This window comes from Balaenoptera borealis (genome assembly GCF_965194805.1).
Source record: "Balaenoptera borealis genome assembly, chromosome: 3".
NCBI lineage: Eukaryota > Metazoa > Chordata > Mammalia > Artiodactyla > Balaenopteridae > Balaenoptera > Balaenoptera borealis.
The window spans coordinates 14,509,099-14,531,826 of NC_138866.1; the positions used below are offsets into that span (position 1 = coordinate 14,509,099).

The 22,728-nt window shown below is 43.6% G+C and overlaps 1 protein-coding gene across 6 annotated transcripts in view; it reads left to right on the plus strand.

Annotated features, from left to right (window-relative positions):
* Positions 1-22,728, plus strand: part of FOXN3 (forkhead box N3) — a 407,081-nt gene that overhangs the window by 285,534 nt on the left and 98,819 nt on the right. The window lies entirely within an intron of this gene.

The window sequence follows — 22,728 nt, forward strand, 5'->3', positions numbered from 1 at the left end:
TTTTCCCTAAAAGTTACACGCCCAGGGCCAGCCATGTGTGTGAAGGAGTAGAATATATATGTAGCTAAGAAAAGAGGCATTTATCTTCAGGTTTCCAGAGTAGCTCAAACGATTGTGAGAGATGTCATCACATTTGTGCTATTGTTTTCAAGGCCATACAATTGTATGCTGTCTTTTTAATAGCCTGTGAAATTGGGAACTTAAGAATTTCTTTGCATCTTTGCTTGGTCCAGGTGAAATTTAGGTAGGCAGGTCTGATTAATCCTAATTTTAATGACCATCATAAATATCCTAAATATTTAAGAAAAAAAGGGAACTCCCTCCACTCTCAAAAATTAATACATAATTTTTTAAAAATCTATTCTGTTCTCCCTTCAGAAGGTGTAAATGGAGACCGATTATGATGAGCCTTTGGGTTTTTTCAAGTGGATTTCAAAGTTATGTGCATCCTTATTTTTCCTCTAGATCTGTAGCAATGATATGAATATCATTCATGGTTGGATTATTTTCACAAAAGGGATTTTATTTACTTAGAGCATTTTCTTATAGGATTTTTATTCATTAAGTTCCACATTAGGGAAGATTTGCTCTAAGCATGTTAGTTTTGGGTTATTTCTGCAGGACAGAAGCATGAGGGAAAAATTGATAAGGTTTATGAAGTTGAGTGATTTCACCGTGAGATTCTGTCTCATGGGTGGTAGACTTTTTTTCTTTTCTACATAGGGTTAAACATTCTCCTAATTACTCTAGGCATTGAGAATTAAATTATTACAGATTTCAGATGCTCGTTGAATCCACATCCAATTCAATACATCCCATTTACTTTTTTTGTACATGTGAAAATCAGAAGTATCGTGGTGAGCATTCTGGAGTGTGGGTGGGGATTTGCTAATGGTTTTTTTCCTGTTGTGTTTCTTCATTTGCTGTATCTGTATAGAGCGTTCACGAGACACTTACATTGTAATAAGGTTTTTTAAACTCTGCGTGTTCTTCTGAATTAATATTTTTTACACTTTATTTTATTGATGTGTAGTTGATTTACAATGTTGTTAGTTTCTGCTATACAGCAAAGTGATTCAGTTATATATATATATATATATATATCTTTTTTATATTCTTTTCCATTATAGTTTATCACAGGATATTGAATGTAGTTCCCTGTGCTATACAATAGGACCTTGTTGTATATCCATTCTATATATAATGGTTTGCCTCTGCTAATCCCAAACTCCCATTCCATCCCCTTCCCACCCCTCCTCCCCTTTGGCAACCACAGGTCTGTTCTCTATGTCTGTGAGTCTGCTTCTGTCTCATAGATAAGTTCATTTGTGTCATATTCTTGTGTTTCTCTGGCGGGCAGTACTGGCTCATCAAGAAGTTGCTGATGCCCACGAACAAAAGTTTTACAGTAAAGATACGGGCATAGAAAGAAGGGAGCTGCCCAGTGATGGCAGAGGAAGGTTTAGTTTAGAATCAAGTAGAAGAAAATGTAGCTGATTTATGCTCACTTTCTCATCTTTATACTTTATATTTTCAATATATGTCCACATTTTTTCTTTATGTCTAAAGCAAGCAGGAGGATGTTTTTCTAGATAATCAGACTAGGAAAGAACTCTGTTACTAGGTTCCAGCCACAAGGATTGGGATTGCAGGCCAGGAGGATCCCCTAAAAAACCCAGTTCCTAGAAGCAGGGTAGTAGGTGAAGCTTGGTCACACAGGGTGACACAGGGACCCAGCAACCGGCCAGTAAAGCCCAGATGTGACTGTGGGCCCTGACCACAACCAGAATTGGTGAAACCGGACTGCACGGGGCCGGGGAGAACCTGCTCTGTGAAGTCACCCTACAGGTTGAGACTAAAAGAATCCAAAAGCAGCAAAATGAGCAGATGTGCCCCATTGCTTCGAGGACAGAGCCTTGTTTTTGACAGGAGGGAGGGAACATGGGCCTGTCACTTCTTGGGAGAGTTGACACTTGTACAAGGCCTTAAAAAGTAAATAGATGGGGGTGGTGCCAGGAGGGAAACACCCAGAGCACATGGGCACGAGAGGACCACAGGTAGAGAGAGCGATGGGGGCTCTATGGGGTGGATGCAGAAATGAGGGCTTTGCGGGCACTTTGCAATAATGACATCATCATGCACTCCAAGATGTTTTTCAGAAGAAAGCTGAGATTTCCAAAGAGGAAGTAATGGAAGGTAAAACCTGAAATCAGTGGAACAGAATGACCTAATTGGTACAGTGGGGAACCGATGTGTATTGTCTAATAGTTGTTTGGTTTATAAGCTGTTGAGCAGAGAGGTAGTATAGTTCTTTTTTTCCAGCATAAAAGCAATTGCAAGAATTAACTGGAAGCGCTCGAGGTCCTGTTGAGGGCGGCCTCTGTGTTTCGGTTCTCGCAGATTCACTGGCAAGATGGCCTGCTGAATCATCTTGCAGTTTTGAGGATAATGGGGTAAGATTCGGTTTGGATTACACCAGGCATGGGTACTTAACATAATTGGTCATTTCATCAATTCACAGTATTTATTTTAAATGCCATTTAGGCTGCTAGAGACATTTTAGCATGTTAGCAGTTTCAGTGGGTAGAGAGCACTTCAGATCTTGTACAATAGTAACCTAGCTGATTGCCAGAAGGGGGCAAACCCTTTGTTAAAAGGGGACCCAGGATGGGGCCCAACAGATAAGTGTGGCTTATTCAGAGCCCTCAGGAGTGGCCAGCTGACAGGTGTCCCCAACTGTCCCCTCTGCCTGTCTCTGTGTGTCTTGGTGACAATCTCTGTGTGTGAAATACATTTTTTTAACCATTTTTTTTTTAATTTTTACTCGAGTATAGTTGATATACAATGTCATGTAAGTTTCAGGTGTACAGCAAAGTGAATCAGTTATACATCTACACATAGCCACTCTTTTGTAGATTCTTTTCCCATATAGGCCATTACAGAGTACTGAGTAGAGTGTCCTTGTGAAGTACATTTTTAAATTTCTTAGGTTATAATATCTCTTATTTTCTTAATTAAAAGAGTAAACTATTGTATGTTTTCTTCCAAACTCCCTGGCCCCGAACTCCCCCGTCTCCTTCTGCCACATAGATACACATATTCCCTTCACCCATCAAACTTAAAATTAGGTTACTTTATTTAAACATCACCCTTGAATGAATTATTTTAATGAGTCAGTGATTCCCAATTAAAGGCATTCCTCACCTCTGGTCTGACCCTTCAGGGTCTGCCCCCTGGAGGGTGCATCCCACAGCTACACACGGCGTCGCTGCTCTGGCTCACATCATTTCTTCTACTAAGAGTTGCTACGAGCTGCCGCCCATCCAATCCTCCATGTCTGCCCCCCTTTGGCCTTCATAGGCTTTATAGGCCTCCGAGCTCCCCACGGAGTTTTGTTCAGAGAGAAGCTGCTGCCTTTACAGCTCTGAGCCAGCTGACCGTCTGGGCCTACCCACACTGCCCCACCTGCAAGCATTTCATTAGTCTCTGTCTCTGTGTGTCGGGCACTGGATTAGGCTGGAACTCCCCTGGGAGGCCCAGGGCCTGCCCCCTCCACCACTGACTGCCCGTCCTGGGGTCAGACCACACGTCCCAACCCTTCTTGCAAAGCAGCTCAAGCCCTGATGCCACCACAGGTCATGCAGACCTGCCCAGCTACCAACCCCCTGCCAGCCTTCCGGGCCCTCCCTCCGCTTTTCTCCTCTCTATCCCTCCTGTATGGGGCCACTAATTATTATTAACTCTATTCCCATAGGATGCAGGGGTGGAATTAAAATAAATTCCCTAACATGCATAGCAGATGCTTATTTCTTTTCACTTCTGACAGCCCCCTGGATGAGCTAATGAAATGGAAAGAAGACCTTCCAGGCCTTTTCAGTGCACAGAGCAGGACTGAGCTGCCGCAGGCCCGAGAGCAGATAGGGGAAAGGAAACCAGCTCTTCTGCTGTCAGATGCACGTTGTCCCCATGAGCGCACAGATGTGCTTGCCACTGGTGTGAAACATGCAGGAAGTTGATTATGCCCAGTAGATGACCTGCTTTGGGGAATGCCAGCTTCCCAAGTTCTAGGCCGGCTTCATGCGCTTATTTTCCTGGGAGTCCTATTATGTATCGCCCACTCTCCACAACCCTTACGCCTTACCCTCTCCCATAGCTCCGCAGTGGGTTTTTTCTGGTAAAATGTATGCAGTACCTCCCTTTGGTTGTGTTTGGGGCTGTGGAAGGCTCAGCAGCGAGTAGTCAGTACATCAGAAACAAGTTCCTGTGGAAAGGAGCCCTGGATTACCAGTGAGGGGACCTGGCTGTGGTCCCAACTCTGCCACTTGGTAAACTCTGACCTTGGGCAAAACTCAGGCACCCCTAGGGTTTCATGTTCTTGCCTGTGAATTAAGGAGCGGACCTCAGGAGTGGCAGGGGTTTCCTGCGGATTACAGCTCTGAGCCATACTCGCAACTTCCCTAGAGGGGGTCGAGGGCTTTCCTGGCGGTCCAGTGGTTAAGACTCCGTGCTTCCACTGCAGGGGGCACAGGTTTGATCCTTGGTCGGGGAAGATCCTGCATGCTGCGTGGTGCGACCGAAAAAAAAAAAAAAGACAAGAAAAAATGAAATATAGTAAAGTGGGTCAAAATGGTTTCGAGGCGTAGCTCAGCGGGAGGAGTGCTACCTTCAGCCAGCAGTGTCCGCAGATGGCCCAAGGAGAGGAAACAGGGTGATGGCTGGCTAGCTACATCTTGATCCTTGAACAAACCCTTTCTCAGACCCTTTCTCATGGATCGTAGGGAGGCAACATACTACACATTTGGACAACCTGGAAAGGACCCATCTTGGCCTCGTGGGCACCTGGCTTAACCCTCTCTGTGGGGATAATAATAAACATGCTTGCCGTATGGGGTTCTTATAGGACTCGATGAATTCATATCAGTAAAGCCCTGGGAACAGGCTAAATTCCCAGAGTTAGTTATTATATCATTGTACAAAACTATGAATCTTAGGAAAACAGGACTAACATCCTCTGAATGTGGTGTCCCTGTGTTCTTTCTCTTCTCTGCTAAAATTTCCCTTGTCCATTTGTTGGGGCTAATGATTCTCAGAACAGGGCAAAAGATGGGATACCCCGGATCCTACTGGATTTATACGTGGATCTGAAAGACAACTTGTTCAACTCTTTATATCAGATTCCTTTCAAATAGGACTGCTTCCGTGTGAGGTCCCTCAGCTCACAAAGACTGAGTTATACCCCTTGCTGTACAGTTGTACATACCCAGCAGGTGCATAGATGACCACGCAAAAAAGCACGGATTCAGCACCACATCAGCCCAGGTTTAAATCCCTCTCTCTTTGGGCACCCAGTTGTTTGACCTTGGGCCTCAGTTTCAATTGTCTGTAAAATGGGGCTACGAGTTGTGCTCCCCAGAAGCTTTGCAGAGATTAAAGGAGGGTGTGAACGTGGAAACATCTGTCCAGTCCAGTGCCTGGCCTGGCACCTCACAAACACTTAATAAAGAGTGAAGTTAACCTTTGACTCTGTTTCGTGCCCAAGGTTTTTGATCGTTAATCCTGGCCTGGCGTATTCAGGGTGAAAGGTTCCAAAATTCCTTAAAGGAGCGGTCTCCCAGAAGCCTCTCCTGTGCATGATGTCCACTCACACTGCCAGCCTCGCCAGTGTTTCCTGTCTGATAGAACCAGAGTGTCTGCGTGGCCTGGGTCTCTGGTCCAGGCGCTTCCATCTTTCTCTCCATCAAGACACAGATTGAAGGTTTTGTTCGGGTTTACCCTGCCCCTCCCCTACACATTGCTTTCCCATTTGGTTGCAGCCTCTGGGCTCTTTGGCTTCTTTCATCTAATCTGCTCCACAAGCTGACTCTTTTGTCCATTTTGCAAAGAGGGCATCCACCTAATGCATAATCTCTTGATTCTTGCCCCCAGGCATACCCATTTCAAAAAAAAAAAAAAATGACAGTAATAACAGAAAGGGAACAAAAAAACCTCTCTACATTTTCCCCCTAGTGCTAATTGCCTTCTGTCTTTGTTTGGCCTGCAGAAGCCCTTTGGTTTTTTGGAGGAGCCCTTATCTCTTGGCCTGTTTGTCTTATTGTTCTGCCCTGAGTTATTTGTAAAGATATTTATGTAATACAATAATAAAGTCACCTGGCTATTTTTGTTTACTATCAAGTGAAGTTAAAGGGCTGCTGCTCTGTTCTTCTCATCACTCAAGTTCTGTGTGGTCACTGAGAACATGCTCCTAAGTTAGTTAAAAACTGTAAGGAAATGCAGTTTTGTTTTATTTTTACCCCCGTCTTTTTTTTTTATTGAAGTATAGCTGTTGTACAATATTATATGTTACAAGTGTACAGTATAGTGATTCACAATATTTAAAGCTTATACTCCATTTATAGTTATTATAAAGCACTGGCTGTATTCCCTGTGCTATACAGCATATTCTTGTAGTTTATTTTGTACCTAATAGTTTATACCTCTTAATCCCCTCCCTCCTTTCCTCTCCCCACTGGTAACCATTGGTTTGTTCTCTACATCTGAATCTGCTTCTTTTTTGTTATATTCACTAGCTGGTTGTATTTTTCAGATTTCACATGTAAGTAATACCATACAGTATTTGTCTTTGTCTGACTCAGGAAATGAAATTCTAAAAGAAGCCTTTGATAGAATTCTGACCTTCACTGTCTTTTTTTTTTTCCTTAATTTATTATTATTTATTTATTTATTTTTCGCTGTGTTGGGTCTTCGTTGCTGCATGCAGGCTTCCTCTAGTTGTGGCGAGCGGGGGCTACTCTTCGTTGCGGTGTGCGGGCTTCTCATCACGATGGCTTCTCTTGTTGCGGAGCACGGGCTCTAGGTGCGCGGGCTTCAGTAGCTGTGGCCTGTGGGCTTCAGGAGTTGTGGCTCACGGGCTCTAGAGTGCAGGCCCAGTAATTGTGATGCACGGGCTTAGTTGCTCCGCGGCATATGGGATCTTCCTGGACCAGGGCTCAAACCCATGTCCCCTGCATTGGCAGGCAGATTCTTAACCACTGTGCCACCAGGAAAATCCTTCACTGTCTCTTGGGAATCCAGATTTGCCCCAACTTCCCAGTGTCTGCAGCCTGGCATGGACACTGAGAAAGCATCAGCCAGATAGCCTGTGTTTTCCTATCTGACTTTAATTTCAGCCAGTCTCTGTACCATTGTCCATAGAAATCCTGTTCATGAAAATCCAGTGTTGTACTCGGCCCTATAGACAGAAATAGGGAGGCCAGAAGGAAGTGCCAGCTTTACCAGGGACCTGGCATTGAGAGCTTCCTCTGGGCCAGGCCCCTGCCGGGTGGGTGGGTATAAGCTGGTTCTGCTGTTTCCAGAGGAAGGTGGAAACTGGGGCAGGAGCTTAGGAGATGGAGGGCAGGGCCGGAGAGGGAGTTTTAGAAGTTGTCAATCCAGAAATGACAGTGGAAGTTACGAGCATAGATGAGATTTTTCAGGGGGTTATAGAATGAAAAAGAGGGGAAAGCTCCATCTTGAAGACCTAGATTTGTGATAGAAAGAGGAGTGCAGCTGGCAGCAAGCAACCATGACATCAAAGAAGCCGCTTAGTCAGAAACTGGAGGAAATCACTGAAATGAAGGGAAAGAGTTTCAGAGACAGGGGACTGGGCAAGAGCAGCCACTCTGCAGAGAAGCCAGTGCGGGTGTCGGGGGGATGGATGGGGCTGAAGAAAAGCCACCTGTGGGCTCTGATGATTAAAGTGGCAGTAGGGCCTTCGGGGCACGACCGCTAATCTTCTGTCTCTATGGACCTGCCTATTCCGGACGTTTCACATAAATGGAATCAGACAGTAAGTGACCTTTTGTGTCTGGCTGTATATAGTCTTTACACTATTCCTATATTAGCTTTATGCCTTAGGTATTATTACTCCCGTTTTGCAGATGGGAAAAATAAGGCCTGGAGCAATTGTGCTGCTCAAGGTCACAGAGCCAGGATCAGAAACCTGGGCTCACACTCATCTTTGGCTCAAAATGGCATCAATATTTCTAAACAGCTTTGCACTTTAGGTGTTTAGACAGACAGCCTGCTGTGTTTTGCAGACTGGGGCTGGGGAGAATCCAGTTATAATGCTTAAAAGCAATTTATAACGATGAGACAAAAAGATAGAAATGAATGCTTGTCTTCTTTTGTTTGAGTAGTTAAGAGGCTTCCTTTCTTCTTTTGTCCCCTCACATGACTCTTGTAAACAGCTAACTTTAAGATATTTTAAAGACTGAGGAAAGAGAGAAAGGGAAATCCTGAAATTAGTCATTCAAAGATTAATGCAATGAGAGGGCGCACTTCTTAACAGAATGAATATTTTATTTGAGTGTATCTGAATTTTATACTAGGAAATAGATAAAGATAGTGTTACACGGATTACAATTCAGCGACAGGAATATTTCCTTATAGTTTAAACTTTGGAGCCTTTAAAAATGTTTTCCTTGTCTATTAAATTGTATCGTATAGATGATAAAATAAAAAGATTAGACAACTTTGGATCCTATTGTACTGCAGAGCCTGCTTTTATCAAAGTGCTCAATCTTAAAATACAACTGAAAAAGTCAGCCCCCTTGAAGTCCTGTTTAACCGTGCGTGGATGGAAGTTTAGAAATATTTCAATACAATTGCCAAGAGGCTTACAATGAAGAAGAATTTTTTAGAATAGACTAAGGGAAATGTTCACATCCCAGTTTCAGAAGTGAACTTAAAAGCTTCCACCTGTAAACTGCAAGAGGTCAAGTTTGTGTTCTTGTTTGGTTCCCTTGACGACCAAAAGGTGTGGCTGAGCACCCCTGGGTAGTACTCGCTGCGCTGCGTGTGATAGGTCAGGAGTGTATGCCTCTGTGTGTGTGTGTGTGTGTGTGTGTGTGTGTGTGTGTGTGTGTGTGTGTGTGTGTGTGTGTAGATGTGACTCCCCTGCCACCCCCCTGCCCCTCTTCCTCTGGTGTTTCCATCCCACAAAAGATGGTATGAAGATAAAAGACCTCAGTTTTCAATTCAGGCCCACCTGGATCCATTCCCTGCCTTACTGCCTAATTGCTGTCTGACTTTGGGAAAGTTACGTAAACTTCTTTGAACTGCTGTAAAATGCAAAAATACCAGTCCTGCAAGATGAATATAATTATATGTAAAGATTAGATGACGATCTGTGTATTGTCCCTGGCACTTAGTAGGTGCTCCGAGTGTAGCTGCCATGACCACTGCTTCCCCTCCAGGGGAGGCAGCATGATGGGAGAGAAGAGTATGGATCTTGGAGCTGGCCAGTCTTGGCTGCAAAGGCCAACCTCTGCCGTCCACCAGCTGCTTGATTTCAAGCAGCTTATCCGATTGTTCAAGCCTTTCCAGCCAGTAAGACAGATAGTAGTGCTTCATGGGATTTTGTGAGAATTAAAATAGTGTATGTACAGGGCTAGCACAGTGCCTGGTGATTACTGCGTTCAGTGAATAGAATTCATTATGTTTATGAGAGCATTTCTGCGATTTCCTAAGGTTTTCAATTCCTTCCACCCCCAGACAACAACATAAAAAAAAAAAAATCCTTGCCCAGTTGAACTGATGTTATATCTTCAGGAATGTTTAAGACTGTTTTCAGCCTCTCTGAAGCTCCTGCTACATGAAGGCAAATGTCCACAAGATATGCACAGGAGGAGGAGAACTTGAGCCCTCACCAGCTGTTCTCACGGATGCTTTTGAGTGACTAAGATCTTGCAGAAATGTGACACAGAAGAAGAAGTTTCCTTGGGGATGGGTTGGAATAGTTTGTGATCTGTATTCCTGTTTCTTCCTCTTGATGGTGTGTCTTGATGGTGCCAGAATACGAACTATTTGCAAAGATTCGTTTCAAAGATGGGAGGGAGGGAGAGGGAGAGAAAGAAGGAGAGACATACTTGCAGTGATAAAGAACTTTAGAACTTTGTTTAAAGGATCTTGTTGAACTTGTCCCCTGCTTCATGGTCACTGTAGCGCACGTGGTTGGCCCCTCTTTGGGCTGTGATTTTTTTTTTTTATGTGGCATGCTCAGGATGATCGCATTCTGCTTATTGGATACGCCTTGCAGGGAGGTGTTAGAACCACAGGTCTGTGCCTGATGGCACCTGCCACTAGGGCTGCTCTAACCCAGTGTCTTGGCTATGGAGTCATTTCCTACACATTGGACGAGATTCTGAGGACATTGTGACAAGAGACAAAAAGCCTGTGACATATAGAAAGGCCAGTTCTGCATTTATCATTTGTGTGTACCATATTTCTCAGACTTTGAGAGACTTCATTTTTTAAGTTTTGCCATGGTTGGGAAATGAAACAATTATGAATGAAGTTTTCACTTTTAAAATTTTGCAGCTGTTGTAGGCCCTGATTGGGGTGCTCACAGGGACGGCATGGGTACCAATAGCCATATCAGGGCATCAGTGGCATCTTTCTTCTCTTGTGGGGCCCACTGTTCGCTCCCCCAACATGATATTGCAACATAATATTACAAATGAGAGGTGCCAACTTTTTACAGGAGCTCCCTGGCCTCTGCGATTGGTTGAGAGACAGGCACATGACCCAGCCCAGGCCAGAGTTCTACCTTGGTCTTTCTTCTCTTGGGTATGGGAGCTCTAAAGGATGTGCTGTCATCACAAGGCCTTCCATGTATCAATAGAACTGACCAGTGTACAAGAGATGGCACCAGCGCAAAGAAGCAGAGAGAAGGGACCACTCTACTACTGTCCTTCCTGTGGTTCGATTAGATGAGCTCATAAATTCTCCTTTTTACTTAACCCTGCTTGACGTGGGTGTTTTTGTCTGTGTATGTATGTGTACATCCAAGAGTCCTGACTAATAAAGAATCTCTAAGTGAATAGCATCCATTCAGCTAAATATATATCACTGATGATTTCTGTGTGTCAGTGAAATTCCAACCTCCCCATTGTCCTAGGATGCCCACTTAGTGGTTTGGCTGTCATTTGAAAGAAGATGAGCTTGGAGAGCTTTCCAGAGATGGTGAGTTGAGTTAAACAGACAAAGTCGGATCATGGTAATAATAATACCTATTCTCTCTGTTCCCCCAACTCAGCTTTGCCTTTGGTGGGAATAGGCTCGGAGAGGCTCAGATTGAATTTACAGAGGGGCTGCCTACAGCCTCTTGGGCTACAAACTTTGACTCTAGCGTTTTCCCAGTGTTCCCAGAAGAAGTTACGAGCAGCACTGTAATTGGACCAGCTTCATCATGTGACCATCTGGAACCAGTACTGTAATCAGAGGAATGGGAGGCGCCGGTTGGTTTACACGGGGGGTGGAAGCGTCACTTGGAAGCACATGGACGTATGGGGAGATGGAAGGGTCTCCAGATTGCAAGTCAGGGTCAGTTCCCAAAGAGGGGGAAAGGAACTGTCCGTGACAACAGCACAACCATTTAAAAAAACGAGGCAATGGACAAGAAAATGTTAGGTTACATATGCAAGTATTCGTGGCCATCAAGTGGAAGGTCGAAGGCTGAGTGCACATCTTCCCCTCTGAGACTCTTCTTTGCCCAAGAAGGGCCATCATCCATGGGGGTACAGGTGCCAAGGTCTCAGGGCATATGGTGGTGTCGGTCAAGTTAAGTAATTTCCCGGAGGCCCAGGATCTTAGGCAGTGATGACATTCACCTTCCCTGGCAAAGTGGGGGTCGGTGAAATGCATTACCTTAACCAGACTTGCCTCATTGGTGACAAAGGAGAGACAGAAGATGGGATACAGCTTCCTTTTGTTGAGGATTAACCTTGAGCAACCAACCTCGGGATGTTCGAGAAGTTCTCTCAGCAGCCGGAGTTGATCCCCAGGGTCCTCACTTCAGAATACAGGATGCTTGGGCAGTTAATGTATTAATCAGCTAGGGCGGCCGCAACAAAATACCTCAGACCGAGGGGCTTCTGCAACACAGATTCATCTTCTCACCGTTCTGGAGGCTGGGAGTCGGCAGGCTTGATATTTCCCGGGCCTCTCCCTGGCTTGCAGGCGGCCACCCTCTCTCTGTGTCCTCACATGGCCTCTTCTTTGTACGTGTGCTTCCTCTGGTCTCTCCCTCTTCTTAGAAGGACACCAGTCCTATCGGATTAGGGCCCTGTTTGGGTCCTGTTGCATTAGAGCCTCACCCTTACTTCTCGTTTAATCTTAATTACCTCTTTAAAGGCTCTGTATCCAAATTCAGTCATATTGGGGGTTAGAGTTTCAACATATGAATTTGGAGAGGGGGACACAATTCAGCCCATAATAGTGAATTACATGCGTACATTTCACGAACATTCCTTGATTTCCTACAATGTGCCAGGTACCCTAGCTGTGACATCACAGTCTAGCTGGGAGACAGAATCACTAAGAAGCCTGGGTGGTTTGTGCCACTGTAGAGGGGCTCAGGTTCTGTGGGGAGGAAGTCAGGGAACACTTTGCTGAGGGGTGCTGCTTGTGCAGTGCTAGGCTCTTGGCCCTGCAGCTCCTAAATCTGCCCATATGGACTCCTTGACACGGTTAACTGTGCCCTTCTCCATCACAGTGTCGCTCCGGGCCTCAGTACCAAAGATGCGTCATATTACATCAATGGCAGAAACGCTCACTTAGCAAAGCTTACAAAGTCATGATACCCACCCCAAAGGCACAGGTCATTAACAAGTACACAGACAGTCATATGTGACGTACGTGGCTTCGAAAGCAGTGGCGAGATACGATGATCCAGGATGGAGATGGGAAAGTCACCATGTCCGTTTCAGGTAGCTTCCCTAATTCCTTGCAGGAAAGAAGATGGGGAGATGAAAGAAAAGTGTTCCGGGCAGAATTGTGGGGAGATTCTGAGAAAGGTAGTAGAAGATCGGTTTGACTCTGAAGAGAAGGGAGTGGCTAGGTAGTGGCGTTGGGCTGGATGGTGCAACTTAAATCTTGAAACCAGCTGTATAAGGAGGGGTCAAGAACTAAGAGCCAATAGTCATAAACACAGGAAGCTCCTGCCGGATGGTACCCATCATATCACATGATCACAGCAGAAGGTCGTCAGGGTGACTTGGATCGTAGTGGTCATCGCTGGACTGAAGCCAGACAAAGATGCAAGCAGCTTTGCTGAAGAGGTGAGAGGAGAGTGGCAGACCCAGAAGTAGCTTGGGTGGAGGTGAGGTGGGCGGGGCGACTGGGCAGGTGAGAGAGGTGTTAGAAGCTCACATACCATTAGGCTGGGATGCTTTGCATTTCTCTCATTACCCAGTCAGTCTACTTAGGAAAAATAATAATAGTCACATCTGAAATCAGTATAATTTGAAGAGTAATTGGGTAATGAAAATCCAGTTCAGAACCAGAGATGGAGCCTCTTCAATTTCACTTGCTGGTTTCCAACTTAATTTTTAAAATTAAGATACCTCTAATGAGTCTCAAAATTGTTCACAATCCAAAATACAGTGAGGGGAAGACAGGATGCTGAGTGAGAAAATGGATTTCATGTCAAAAACCGCCATACTGTGTGTGTGTGTGTGTGTGTGTGTTGAGGGTAAGGGGGGGGCTCAGGGGTGGGATAGTTCTTCTCTATATAAGGGCATTAACTATAAATGGCATTTGTTGGACATGTGAATCAATGAATTTGGAGAAAAATGGGATGGTCTAGAATAGCTTTTGTGCTGCAAAACTGAGTTTGGCATTGGAGGGGCCTGACTTTGAATCCTGACTCTGACAGCCCCTCATAATCAATCTCTCGCTCGCTCTCTCTCTCTCTCTCTCTCTCTTTCTCTCTCTCTCTCTCTCTCTCTCTCTCTATCACACACACACACACACACAGCTGCACATTCATTTACACATGTTCTTCTTGGCTTGCTCAGATACTCAACCTTGAGCTTCTGTTTCTCCATCTGTAAGATCAGGAGGTTACCACCTAGCTCTCAAGAAGTAAATGAAATCACGTGCAAGCCAGTGCTTTGTGGTCCTGACGGTGTGCTCACCTGGGCTCAGTGTTGCCCCAGCCAGAGCTCACAGGGAAGGTGGGCAGAGAGAAATCAAAGTTACGGTTCTCCTTGAGGTGTGAGGTAGTGACTGGAGGGGATAGAAGGGGGCTCCTGAGGTGCCAGTTTGGTTACCTGGGTGCTGGTTACCTGGGTAAATTGTTTGTGAAAATTCACCGAGCTGGACACATATGTGGACTTTGCTGGGTATACGTTACTTCAGTCAAAAGTTTCAAAAATGATTCGGCAACAAAATTTCATTACACCTGCTTGAGTTCAGATTATTTTTTATGCATATGTAGTGAACCTCATAATTCTTACATGATTAAAAAAATGAGATTGTCATAGATTTTATTAAATCAGTGTACTAAATTAAAGCTGGGTGAAACAAAATAATGAGAATTTCTCTCACAATTCAAGCGTGTTTTATTAAGGCCTACTGAACCTGCTTTTTATTGATATTGTTAATACAATATTTAGATTCCATTTTGAACATGCCAGCTGGCAAAGATTACTGTGATGTCCATCTTTTCCGAGACGGGTTGTTATTTTTTAACACTCATAACCAGAGAGTTAGGTTCTTAAATGTAGATTAAGATGAATTTATGTGACTATTAGTGACATTAGAAAAAAAATGAAAGCTCTTTATCAAAAACTTTGAGAAGGTCTTTGCCAAATCACATAGGAGACTCATGTAAAAGTGTAAAAGTTTACCTAAACAAAAGTGGTTTTTCTTTCCATCATAGTGTCTTGATGGATAAATATGTCGGTAAAGTAATTGATCTAGAAATCATTATTTAAACCTTGAAACTTCCTAGCAAGCATTTTGCTAGTGGAGAAAACATTGTGTTTGAAAACTTTTGAGATTTAAAAACAAGCAGGCCAGGGTCAGGGGGGTAGGGGTGCAAAATGGGTGAAAGGGTCAAAAGGTACAGACTTCCAGTTATAAAATTAAAAAGCCTTGGGGTGTAGTGTACAGCATGGCGACTATTTAATAATACTGCATTGTATATTTGAAAGCTGCTAAGAGAGTAGATCTTAAGTTTTTATCACAAGAAAAACAATTGTAACTGTGTGGTGATGGAGATTAACTATACTTACTGTGGTGATTATCTCACAATATATACAAATATCAAATCATTATATTGTACGCCTGAAACTAATATAATGTTATACGTCTATTATATCTCAATTAAAAAGAAAAACAAAAAATAAAAACAAGCCAGGCCAGTTACACTGAGATTTGTAAGCTTCCAGTGGAATACGGAATAACCAAGATCTTTTTCAACTGATAGCACATAGAATTGTGGTTGTACCTTGAAGGTTGACTTAGAAAAGAGGACCCTTTCCTGTAGCATTTGTTGAAATGATTAAGGTGTTCAGGAAAGCCTGTCAGACCACTGAACCATTTGTTATCTTCAATTAAACTCTTAAGTCTTTACATCGGCCCTTTTGTAAATACTGTCTAAGTGGCTAATGCTGCCTCTTAAATTTTCAAATCTTCTAAGAATGTGTTGTAATAATAATAATAATAATAAAAAACCATAGCATCATTTTTATGTTACTACTGAGACCTAGATTTTGTCTTGTGTGTTCCCAAGCCAAAGGCTGTGATACTCCCCTATTTCAGGGACAGAGGGAATCTCAGATATGTCTGTATTTGTTTTTCCCAAAAGAGTTAAGACAATATTACAGTATGCTTTCTGTTTTTCAGCAAAGCTTAAGTACCTACACGTTCTGATTGTGATCAGTTTAACTGTTGAGAGTCTACACGGTACAAGTATACTTTGCTTTATTGTGCTTTGCAAATATAGTGTTTTTTACAAATTGAAGGTCTGTGGCAACCCTGCATCAAGCAGTTTTATTGACACAGTTGTTTCCAATAGCATTTGCTCACTTCATGTCTCTTTGTTTTGGTAATTCTTGCAATACTTCAGACTTTGTCATTATTATTATATATGTTATGATGATCGGTGAACAGTAATCTTTGATGTTATTCCTCCGACTTGCTGAAGGCCCAGATGATGGTTAGCATTTTTTAGCAATAAAGTATTTTTTAGTTAACATATTGCATACTTAATAGAAAACAGTAGAATGTAAACATAACTTTTATCTGCATTGGGAGACCAAAAAATTCTTGTGGCTTAGCTTTATTGCGATATCTGCTTTATTGCGGTGGTCTGGAACCGAACCCGCAGTATCTCTGTCTGCCTATAAATATTTCTGAAGGACTTTCTTCACTCCTATAGTCATTGATACCAGGCTTTGAAGTATCAGTAGTGTGGCTTATATTCATACCCTACATCAGGTGTTCTGCTCTTTTTATCTCAGTGATAGTGCAAGAACGTACACACCCTTAGTTTTGGGATCACATCACAGTATAAAATTAAGTTGTGGGAGTGTCTGCGTGTGTCTCTTACGTGACTTAGCATATTTTTTCTGTCCTAATTTGTCCTCATCCTCCCCTCTTGTCTGATTAAAAAGTACTTGCTTCCTTGTTCGGAACAAGGTAATTTTGTATTCAGGACTGTTATTTTGGCGATACCAGCAGAGTGCCACAAATCACACAGGCCTCCAGTTTGCACTTGGTGCGTTTATGCAGGAACTAACTAGAGTCGTGGAATTTCGGAGCTGGAAGGTTTCCTAGACACCCAGCTGGCCACCCCCTCAGTGAGCAGACAGGTAAGCTGGGCCCAGGGAGTCCAGGATCTCTGGGTCACAGGGCAGATTGGTGGCAAAAGCAGCCCTCCCCAGGCCAGTCCAGCTCTCCTTTTCTGCCATCCTTTCAAATTGGAGTAAACTCCCCTTCTCCTCCTGGTATGCTCAGAGGTATGGAAAGGAAGGAAAGAAATCCCAAAGGGTGCATTGCATAATCAAAAGCAGTAATATAAAATGGATGCTCCTTTCTTATCACACTGGCACCAGTCCTGGTGTCGAATCCCAGCTTTTCTTTCTTTTTTTTCTAAATTTATTTTATTGTAGTATAGTTGATTTACAATGTTGTATTAATTTCTGCTGTACAGCAAAGTGATTCAGTTATATATATTATATATATATATATATATATATATATACACACACACACACACACACACACACACACACACACGTACACATTCTTTTTCATATTCTTTTCCATTATGGTTTATCACAGGATATTGAATATGGCTCCCTGTGCTATACAGTAGGACCTTGTTGTTTATCCATCCTATATATAATAGTTTGCATCTGCTAATCCCAAGCTCCCAATCCATCCCTCCCCCACCCCACCCCCTTGGCAACCACAAGTCTGTTCTCTATGTCTGTGAGTCTGTTTCTGTTTCATAGATAAATTCATTTGTGTCATATTTTAGATTCCACATAGAAGTGATAGCATATTTCTCTGTCTGACTTACTTCACTGAATATGATAATCTCTAGGTCCATCCATGTTGCTCAAAAGGCATTATTTCATTCTTTTTTATGGCTGAGTAATATTCCATTGTATACAGGTATCACGTCTTCTTTATCCATTCATCTGTTGATGGACGTTCAGGTTGTTTCCATGTCTTGGCTATTGTGAATAGTGCTGCTATGAACATAGGGGTGCGTGTATCATTTTAAATTAAGAGTTTCCTCCAGATATATGCCCAGGAGTGGGATTGCTGGATTGTATGGTAGTTCTATTTTCAGTTTTTAAGGAACCTCCATACTGTTTTCCATAGTGGCTGCACCAATTTACGTTCCCACCAGCAGTGTAGGAGGGTTCCCTTTTCTCTACATCCTCTCCAACATTTGTGATTTGTAGACTTTTTAATGATGGCCATTCTGACCAGTGTGAGGTGGTACCTCATTGTAATTTTGATTTGCATTCCTCTAGTAATTAGCGATGTGGAGAATCCCAGCTCTTTTACCCACTAGCAATATTGTATCTTTTCAAGTCTCAGTTCCTCCATCTGTGAAATGCGAAGTAAGACCCACCAGGCGAGGTCACGGGGAAGATTTACATGGGGTCACCTCAATGCCTGGCATACAGTAAGCACTCCGTAATTAGAAACGACTACGACCATGACGGCTTGGTGGGTTTCCTTAGGTGCAATTAGAAATTGCACGCCCCACCCCAATAAAAATTTAAAACAAACAATAAACAACAACAAAAAAGAAACAATAGTTCAGCCTTCAGGCCAGGGTCCTGATTCCCCCTCAAGGGATACACATAACAATAACTTTGAGCGGTTTTGCAACTTAAACCCCCCACCAGGTGGGAGAAGTTAACTGTCTGCTGCCCACAGGCATGTGGACCCCAGACTGGTTGGAACCAGAAGGTTGATGATGCCGACTCCCACTTACCTCCCCACCAACCCATCAGAAGAATGTCCACGAGCTGATCACGCCCTCTTTGAACCATAAAACTCCTCACTAACTCCTCCAGGTCAGAACGTGCAGTTCTGAGGGCATGAGCCGGCTGTGGCACCGTTTGCCTGGCAAAGCAATAAAGTTCTTCTTTTCTACTCCCCCCACCCACCGCCAAAAAAGAAAGAAAGAAGTTGCACAGCCCTGGGTTTGAATCCAGCACACTGCTTCTGTGTATGGCCCAGACTGAGGCTGACCCCAAGATACATACATATGTGAGGATTGAGAGGGCATCTACTAAAATTTTCATTGTAGTTACTTTGAGCCATGGGATCATGGGTAGTTTTTTTATTCACTTTCTACTGGCTGCAATAAGGTTGTGTTGGTTAGACAACTAAAGTATATAAAAGAATAAAATAAATTTTACAACTGCTAGTTTATGTTCATGAGGTGATTGTTAGTGGTTAGTTTACATCTTCAAAGATCGAGCAATGTTTGCAATAATGTAAAATGGCAGAGTGTTTAAGGCATTCTGGGTTGATTAAATCTTAGAGAATAGGGAAGCTTTAGATCTCATCCCCTCCTTGTGCCTAATATATGTACCTGAGACTTCTTTTTAATAAACTTGGTCCATATCCTCACATGGTTATGTGAGAGAAATAACAACTAACAGAATGCCAAAAACAGGTCTCGTTGCCCATACACGTGAGACCCGGGGCAAAGCTGGAATGCACCCAGACCATGCCAGCCAGGAGACCTTTGGCTGGTCCACCCTTTTGGTGCAGATGGGCAGAGTTAGGGCTGAGAAGGACCAGGAGCCCCTCTGTATTTTAACAGTACATGGCAATCACCACAAGCACAGGGGAGGTCTTCCCTGTAGCCCAGAGCTCTGGTCCAGGCTGCCCCACGGGCGGAGCCCCCCGAGATTCTTGGCCACATCAGAAGTGCTCCTGGCTCTGTGCTCGGGAGAACAGAGTCTCTAACCGATACAGGAAAGCACTTCAGAGGCAGATAATCATCTTTTTGATCACTTTGGAGAACAGGTAGTATTTGGGTAGTTAGTTCAGTTAAAAGCATGAAGGAGGGTGATGTGGGGACGTCGGGGGCAGGCTGTTTGCTGTATCCAGGACTTTTAAAAATTATTACATGTTTTTAAACAACTGGAATAATGTTCCGGTCTTCTAAATGATCTGTTCTTGTTGTCTGATACACAGTGCCACAGACTTCCAGGATCTATTACTTGTCTGTAATTTTGCAGACCAACGTGGTACATTTCCATGAGGACCAGAAATTCCATGTGTGGATCTGCTCAATGGGATTGAGAGACAGTAGGTTCAGAATTGAACCTCAGGATTCCCCATTTTGAATGTGTATAGCTGTTGAAAATATTCATAGTCTTAAAACATATTTAATATGCAGTTTAGAAGTGTTTGCAGGTGTTCTGGGACAACTGGGGCCATAGGAAGGTTTCTGTTGGGGGTAGTGACCCCAAAGCCAAAAGGTTTCCTCGGAGCCCTAGTCTCTACTTTCGGTGCTTGTTACCATCTGCTTTAGGGCTGTTGTGTTGAAAACGGCTGCATGTCAATGACTATGTTTAATTAGTTTGTCTAACATATCCTACCTTGTTCCGAAAAGAATTTGCAATAGCTTACGAAAATGCAGTGTAACTAGAATTTTTTTTAAAGGACATGTAGCAATCAAAATAAAGGGAAAAGAAGGGTAGGATACCCAAGGTAGAGTTAGGAGATAACATTAATATATAAAATTAATATCCTAGGTTCTATGTATTGGTTTAAAGGATAGAGTGGTCAGTCATGAATGTGGCTCTGAGCTTCCCGGTAGCCAAGGCAACGAGAGAAACGGAATCACTTGTATGGTTTAAATGTTCAGATTAAAATCAACTTGCTACCAAAGAGGAATGCAGAGGTCCCTGGTACTAATTTGTCCTTTAGATCCTCAGAGAGAGTGAGAGAAATCCTTAGTTATGTAGCAAGATGCATCCTGAAGATTATGCTTAGTTTCATGGGCAGTTTTCTGTAACATCTCTTCAGGCAGGGCAATGGCAACGAGGCGTTCAGAAGCCAGTTCTTCAGGGATAGCCCAGGGATGTTGCCGTCTTTAGGCTGGGGTAGGGCCATGGAATCTGTACTTTTAAAAGCTTCCAGGTGATGCTGATGTTCAGACAGACTTGACAGCTTCTGTTTTAGGTAGTGAGAAAAATGTAACTAAACCAGGTAAGTGTCCAGAGCTAGAAGTACTGGGTTGATGAGTTGCTAGTGACCAATCACGTGAGAGGCCCAAACTCACCTGCGGGAGTAAGTCTAGAGAGGAAGGAGGGGAGAGTGAAGGAGCCTGAAGGGACACAGGGAGGGGAGAATGGGATGCATTCCCATGGCAGACCTCTCTTCATATTTTCTCCACCCCTTTTCGAGGTAGAGTTTCGAAGGGAAGCGATACAGATTGGGAAGGTATACTGTAATGTGAATAAAGACGTTTGAAGGTAAAGCACATTGAATATATCTTTAAATTGGATCACTTTAATTATTAGTTATATTTATCATTATTGAATATGAATTCTTTAAATTAGAAAATATAATAAGGTTTAGAAAATATTTACCAGTAAACAGGGCTCCAGTGGTACTGGCTTTGTCACAGGGGCTGCCACTCACTAACCTTGCCTCTTACGTGCTCGGCACCGAGCTTGGGCCATACCTGCTCCCCCTCGCTAGACCTCACCGTAGCCCTGTGAGGAAGAGGCATGGTCGTCATCTCCCAGTCACTGGCGAGCAACTAAGGAAGGAAACGGAGGAACTGGGATCTGCTCCAAATTTGCCCATTCCAGGAGAATCCAGAAACTTGGCACTCCATTTGTGGTTACGTTTTCTTTTTTCTTTTCCTTCCTCCTGCTTCTCATTCTCCTCCCCCTCCCCTCGCTTCCCCCGACCCCCTTGCTGAAATAAGGTCAAACATGAAATCAGAAGTGTCTGGTTGAACTAAGGGGTTAGGGGCCAAGAGTCCCCTGCCTCAGCCTCTCTCACAACCCCAGTGTCACCCCCTCAGAAAGGCCATGGAGCGCCACTGGGCCAGGATCTCACCGCCATCCCAAGCCATGGCCTGCAGCGCTTTTGTAATGTGACTCTAAGCCCCATTTGTCATGGCTCTAGTGTGTGTGTGTGTGTGTGTGTGTGTGTGTGTGTGTGTGTTCAAAGACATTCCAGTTTTCAGCCAAAGGACAGATGGTTATTTCCTATTTCATTCTCTATGAAGTCTCGTTTACTTTTACAAATTAGAAAAACAAATAGACAGATACAGAGTCTCTGTTATGGTATTAGGATATGAGCCCAAAGTTTGGTACAAGTGCACACACCACTCTTTTCATCTGTGTGTTCTGAAGAAACCCTGCCCCTTGGAGAGTTCTCACTGGTCCCCAGGCTGTGTACTTCGTGTAACGCTGAGGTTAAAATCGGCCGAAGACCTGTGACCAGAGAGCATCTCACACCAGGGCCGCAAACGGAAATCAGCTCCAGTGTTTCAAACTTTCTGTGGTGAAAATTCAACCTGGTGGGGAAGCCCAGAGGGGATTTTGAGAGATTTTCTCATCTAGCCTCCTCCCCCAGAATCGGATTATGCACAAATTGGTACTTACAGGTGGTAATTAGTTCTGTTCTTAAAAGATTTCTCTAGAGGATAATTTTACTACTTTCTTCAATAGTACGTTTCAGCCTGAATTTCTGGAAGGAACTTCTTCCCACTCTTTAATTTGAAATTCTCTTCTTAGGGTTTAAATATAATTTCCTTCTGTGCTCTGTGAAGAAGAAAACAAATAACAAAACAACAAAATGGGTTGGTCCCCTGCATCTTATTATAACACCTTGGAAGTGTTGCCCTCACCATCAACACCCATCGACCCTGTGGGAAGATGGTGGGATTCAGCCTCTAGCAGTAAGGTGGGTGTGTATCCTTACGTGTCCGTGTGCCCATGAGTCAGCAGAGGAATTGATGATGGTGATTAATGGGAACCTCCAGCCCCTGCCCCAGTTACCCCCACCGCATACCTGCAGGGTGGGTGGCCAAGGAGGGCTTCATTTTCCAACTAAACAGTGGGGTTTTTCTCTGCTCAAAGATAACTGATTTATATTGGTTTATACAGGGATCAAACCTTTGGCCTCAGTGGTTAACCCCGTGTGTCTTCCTACTCACCTAACCTGCTACTCGCACAGAAAACAATCTGGTTTTCAGATTGACCAGGTCTTAAATGAATAACTCGAGGAGTCTAAACTACACTGCTTTTTATAGGTTCTGATTCTTTGAAGATTCACAGAGGTCCCACCTGCTCAGGCTTCTGTTGGCAGGATATCAACTGTGGCCTCATCGCCAGGTTTTCCCTGAATAATGAATGAGGCAGTGTCGAGCAAGTCAGAAACAGAAATCAATAAAGCTAA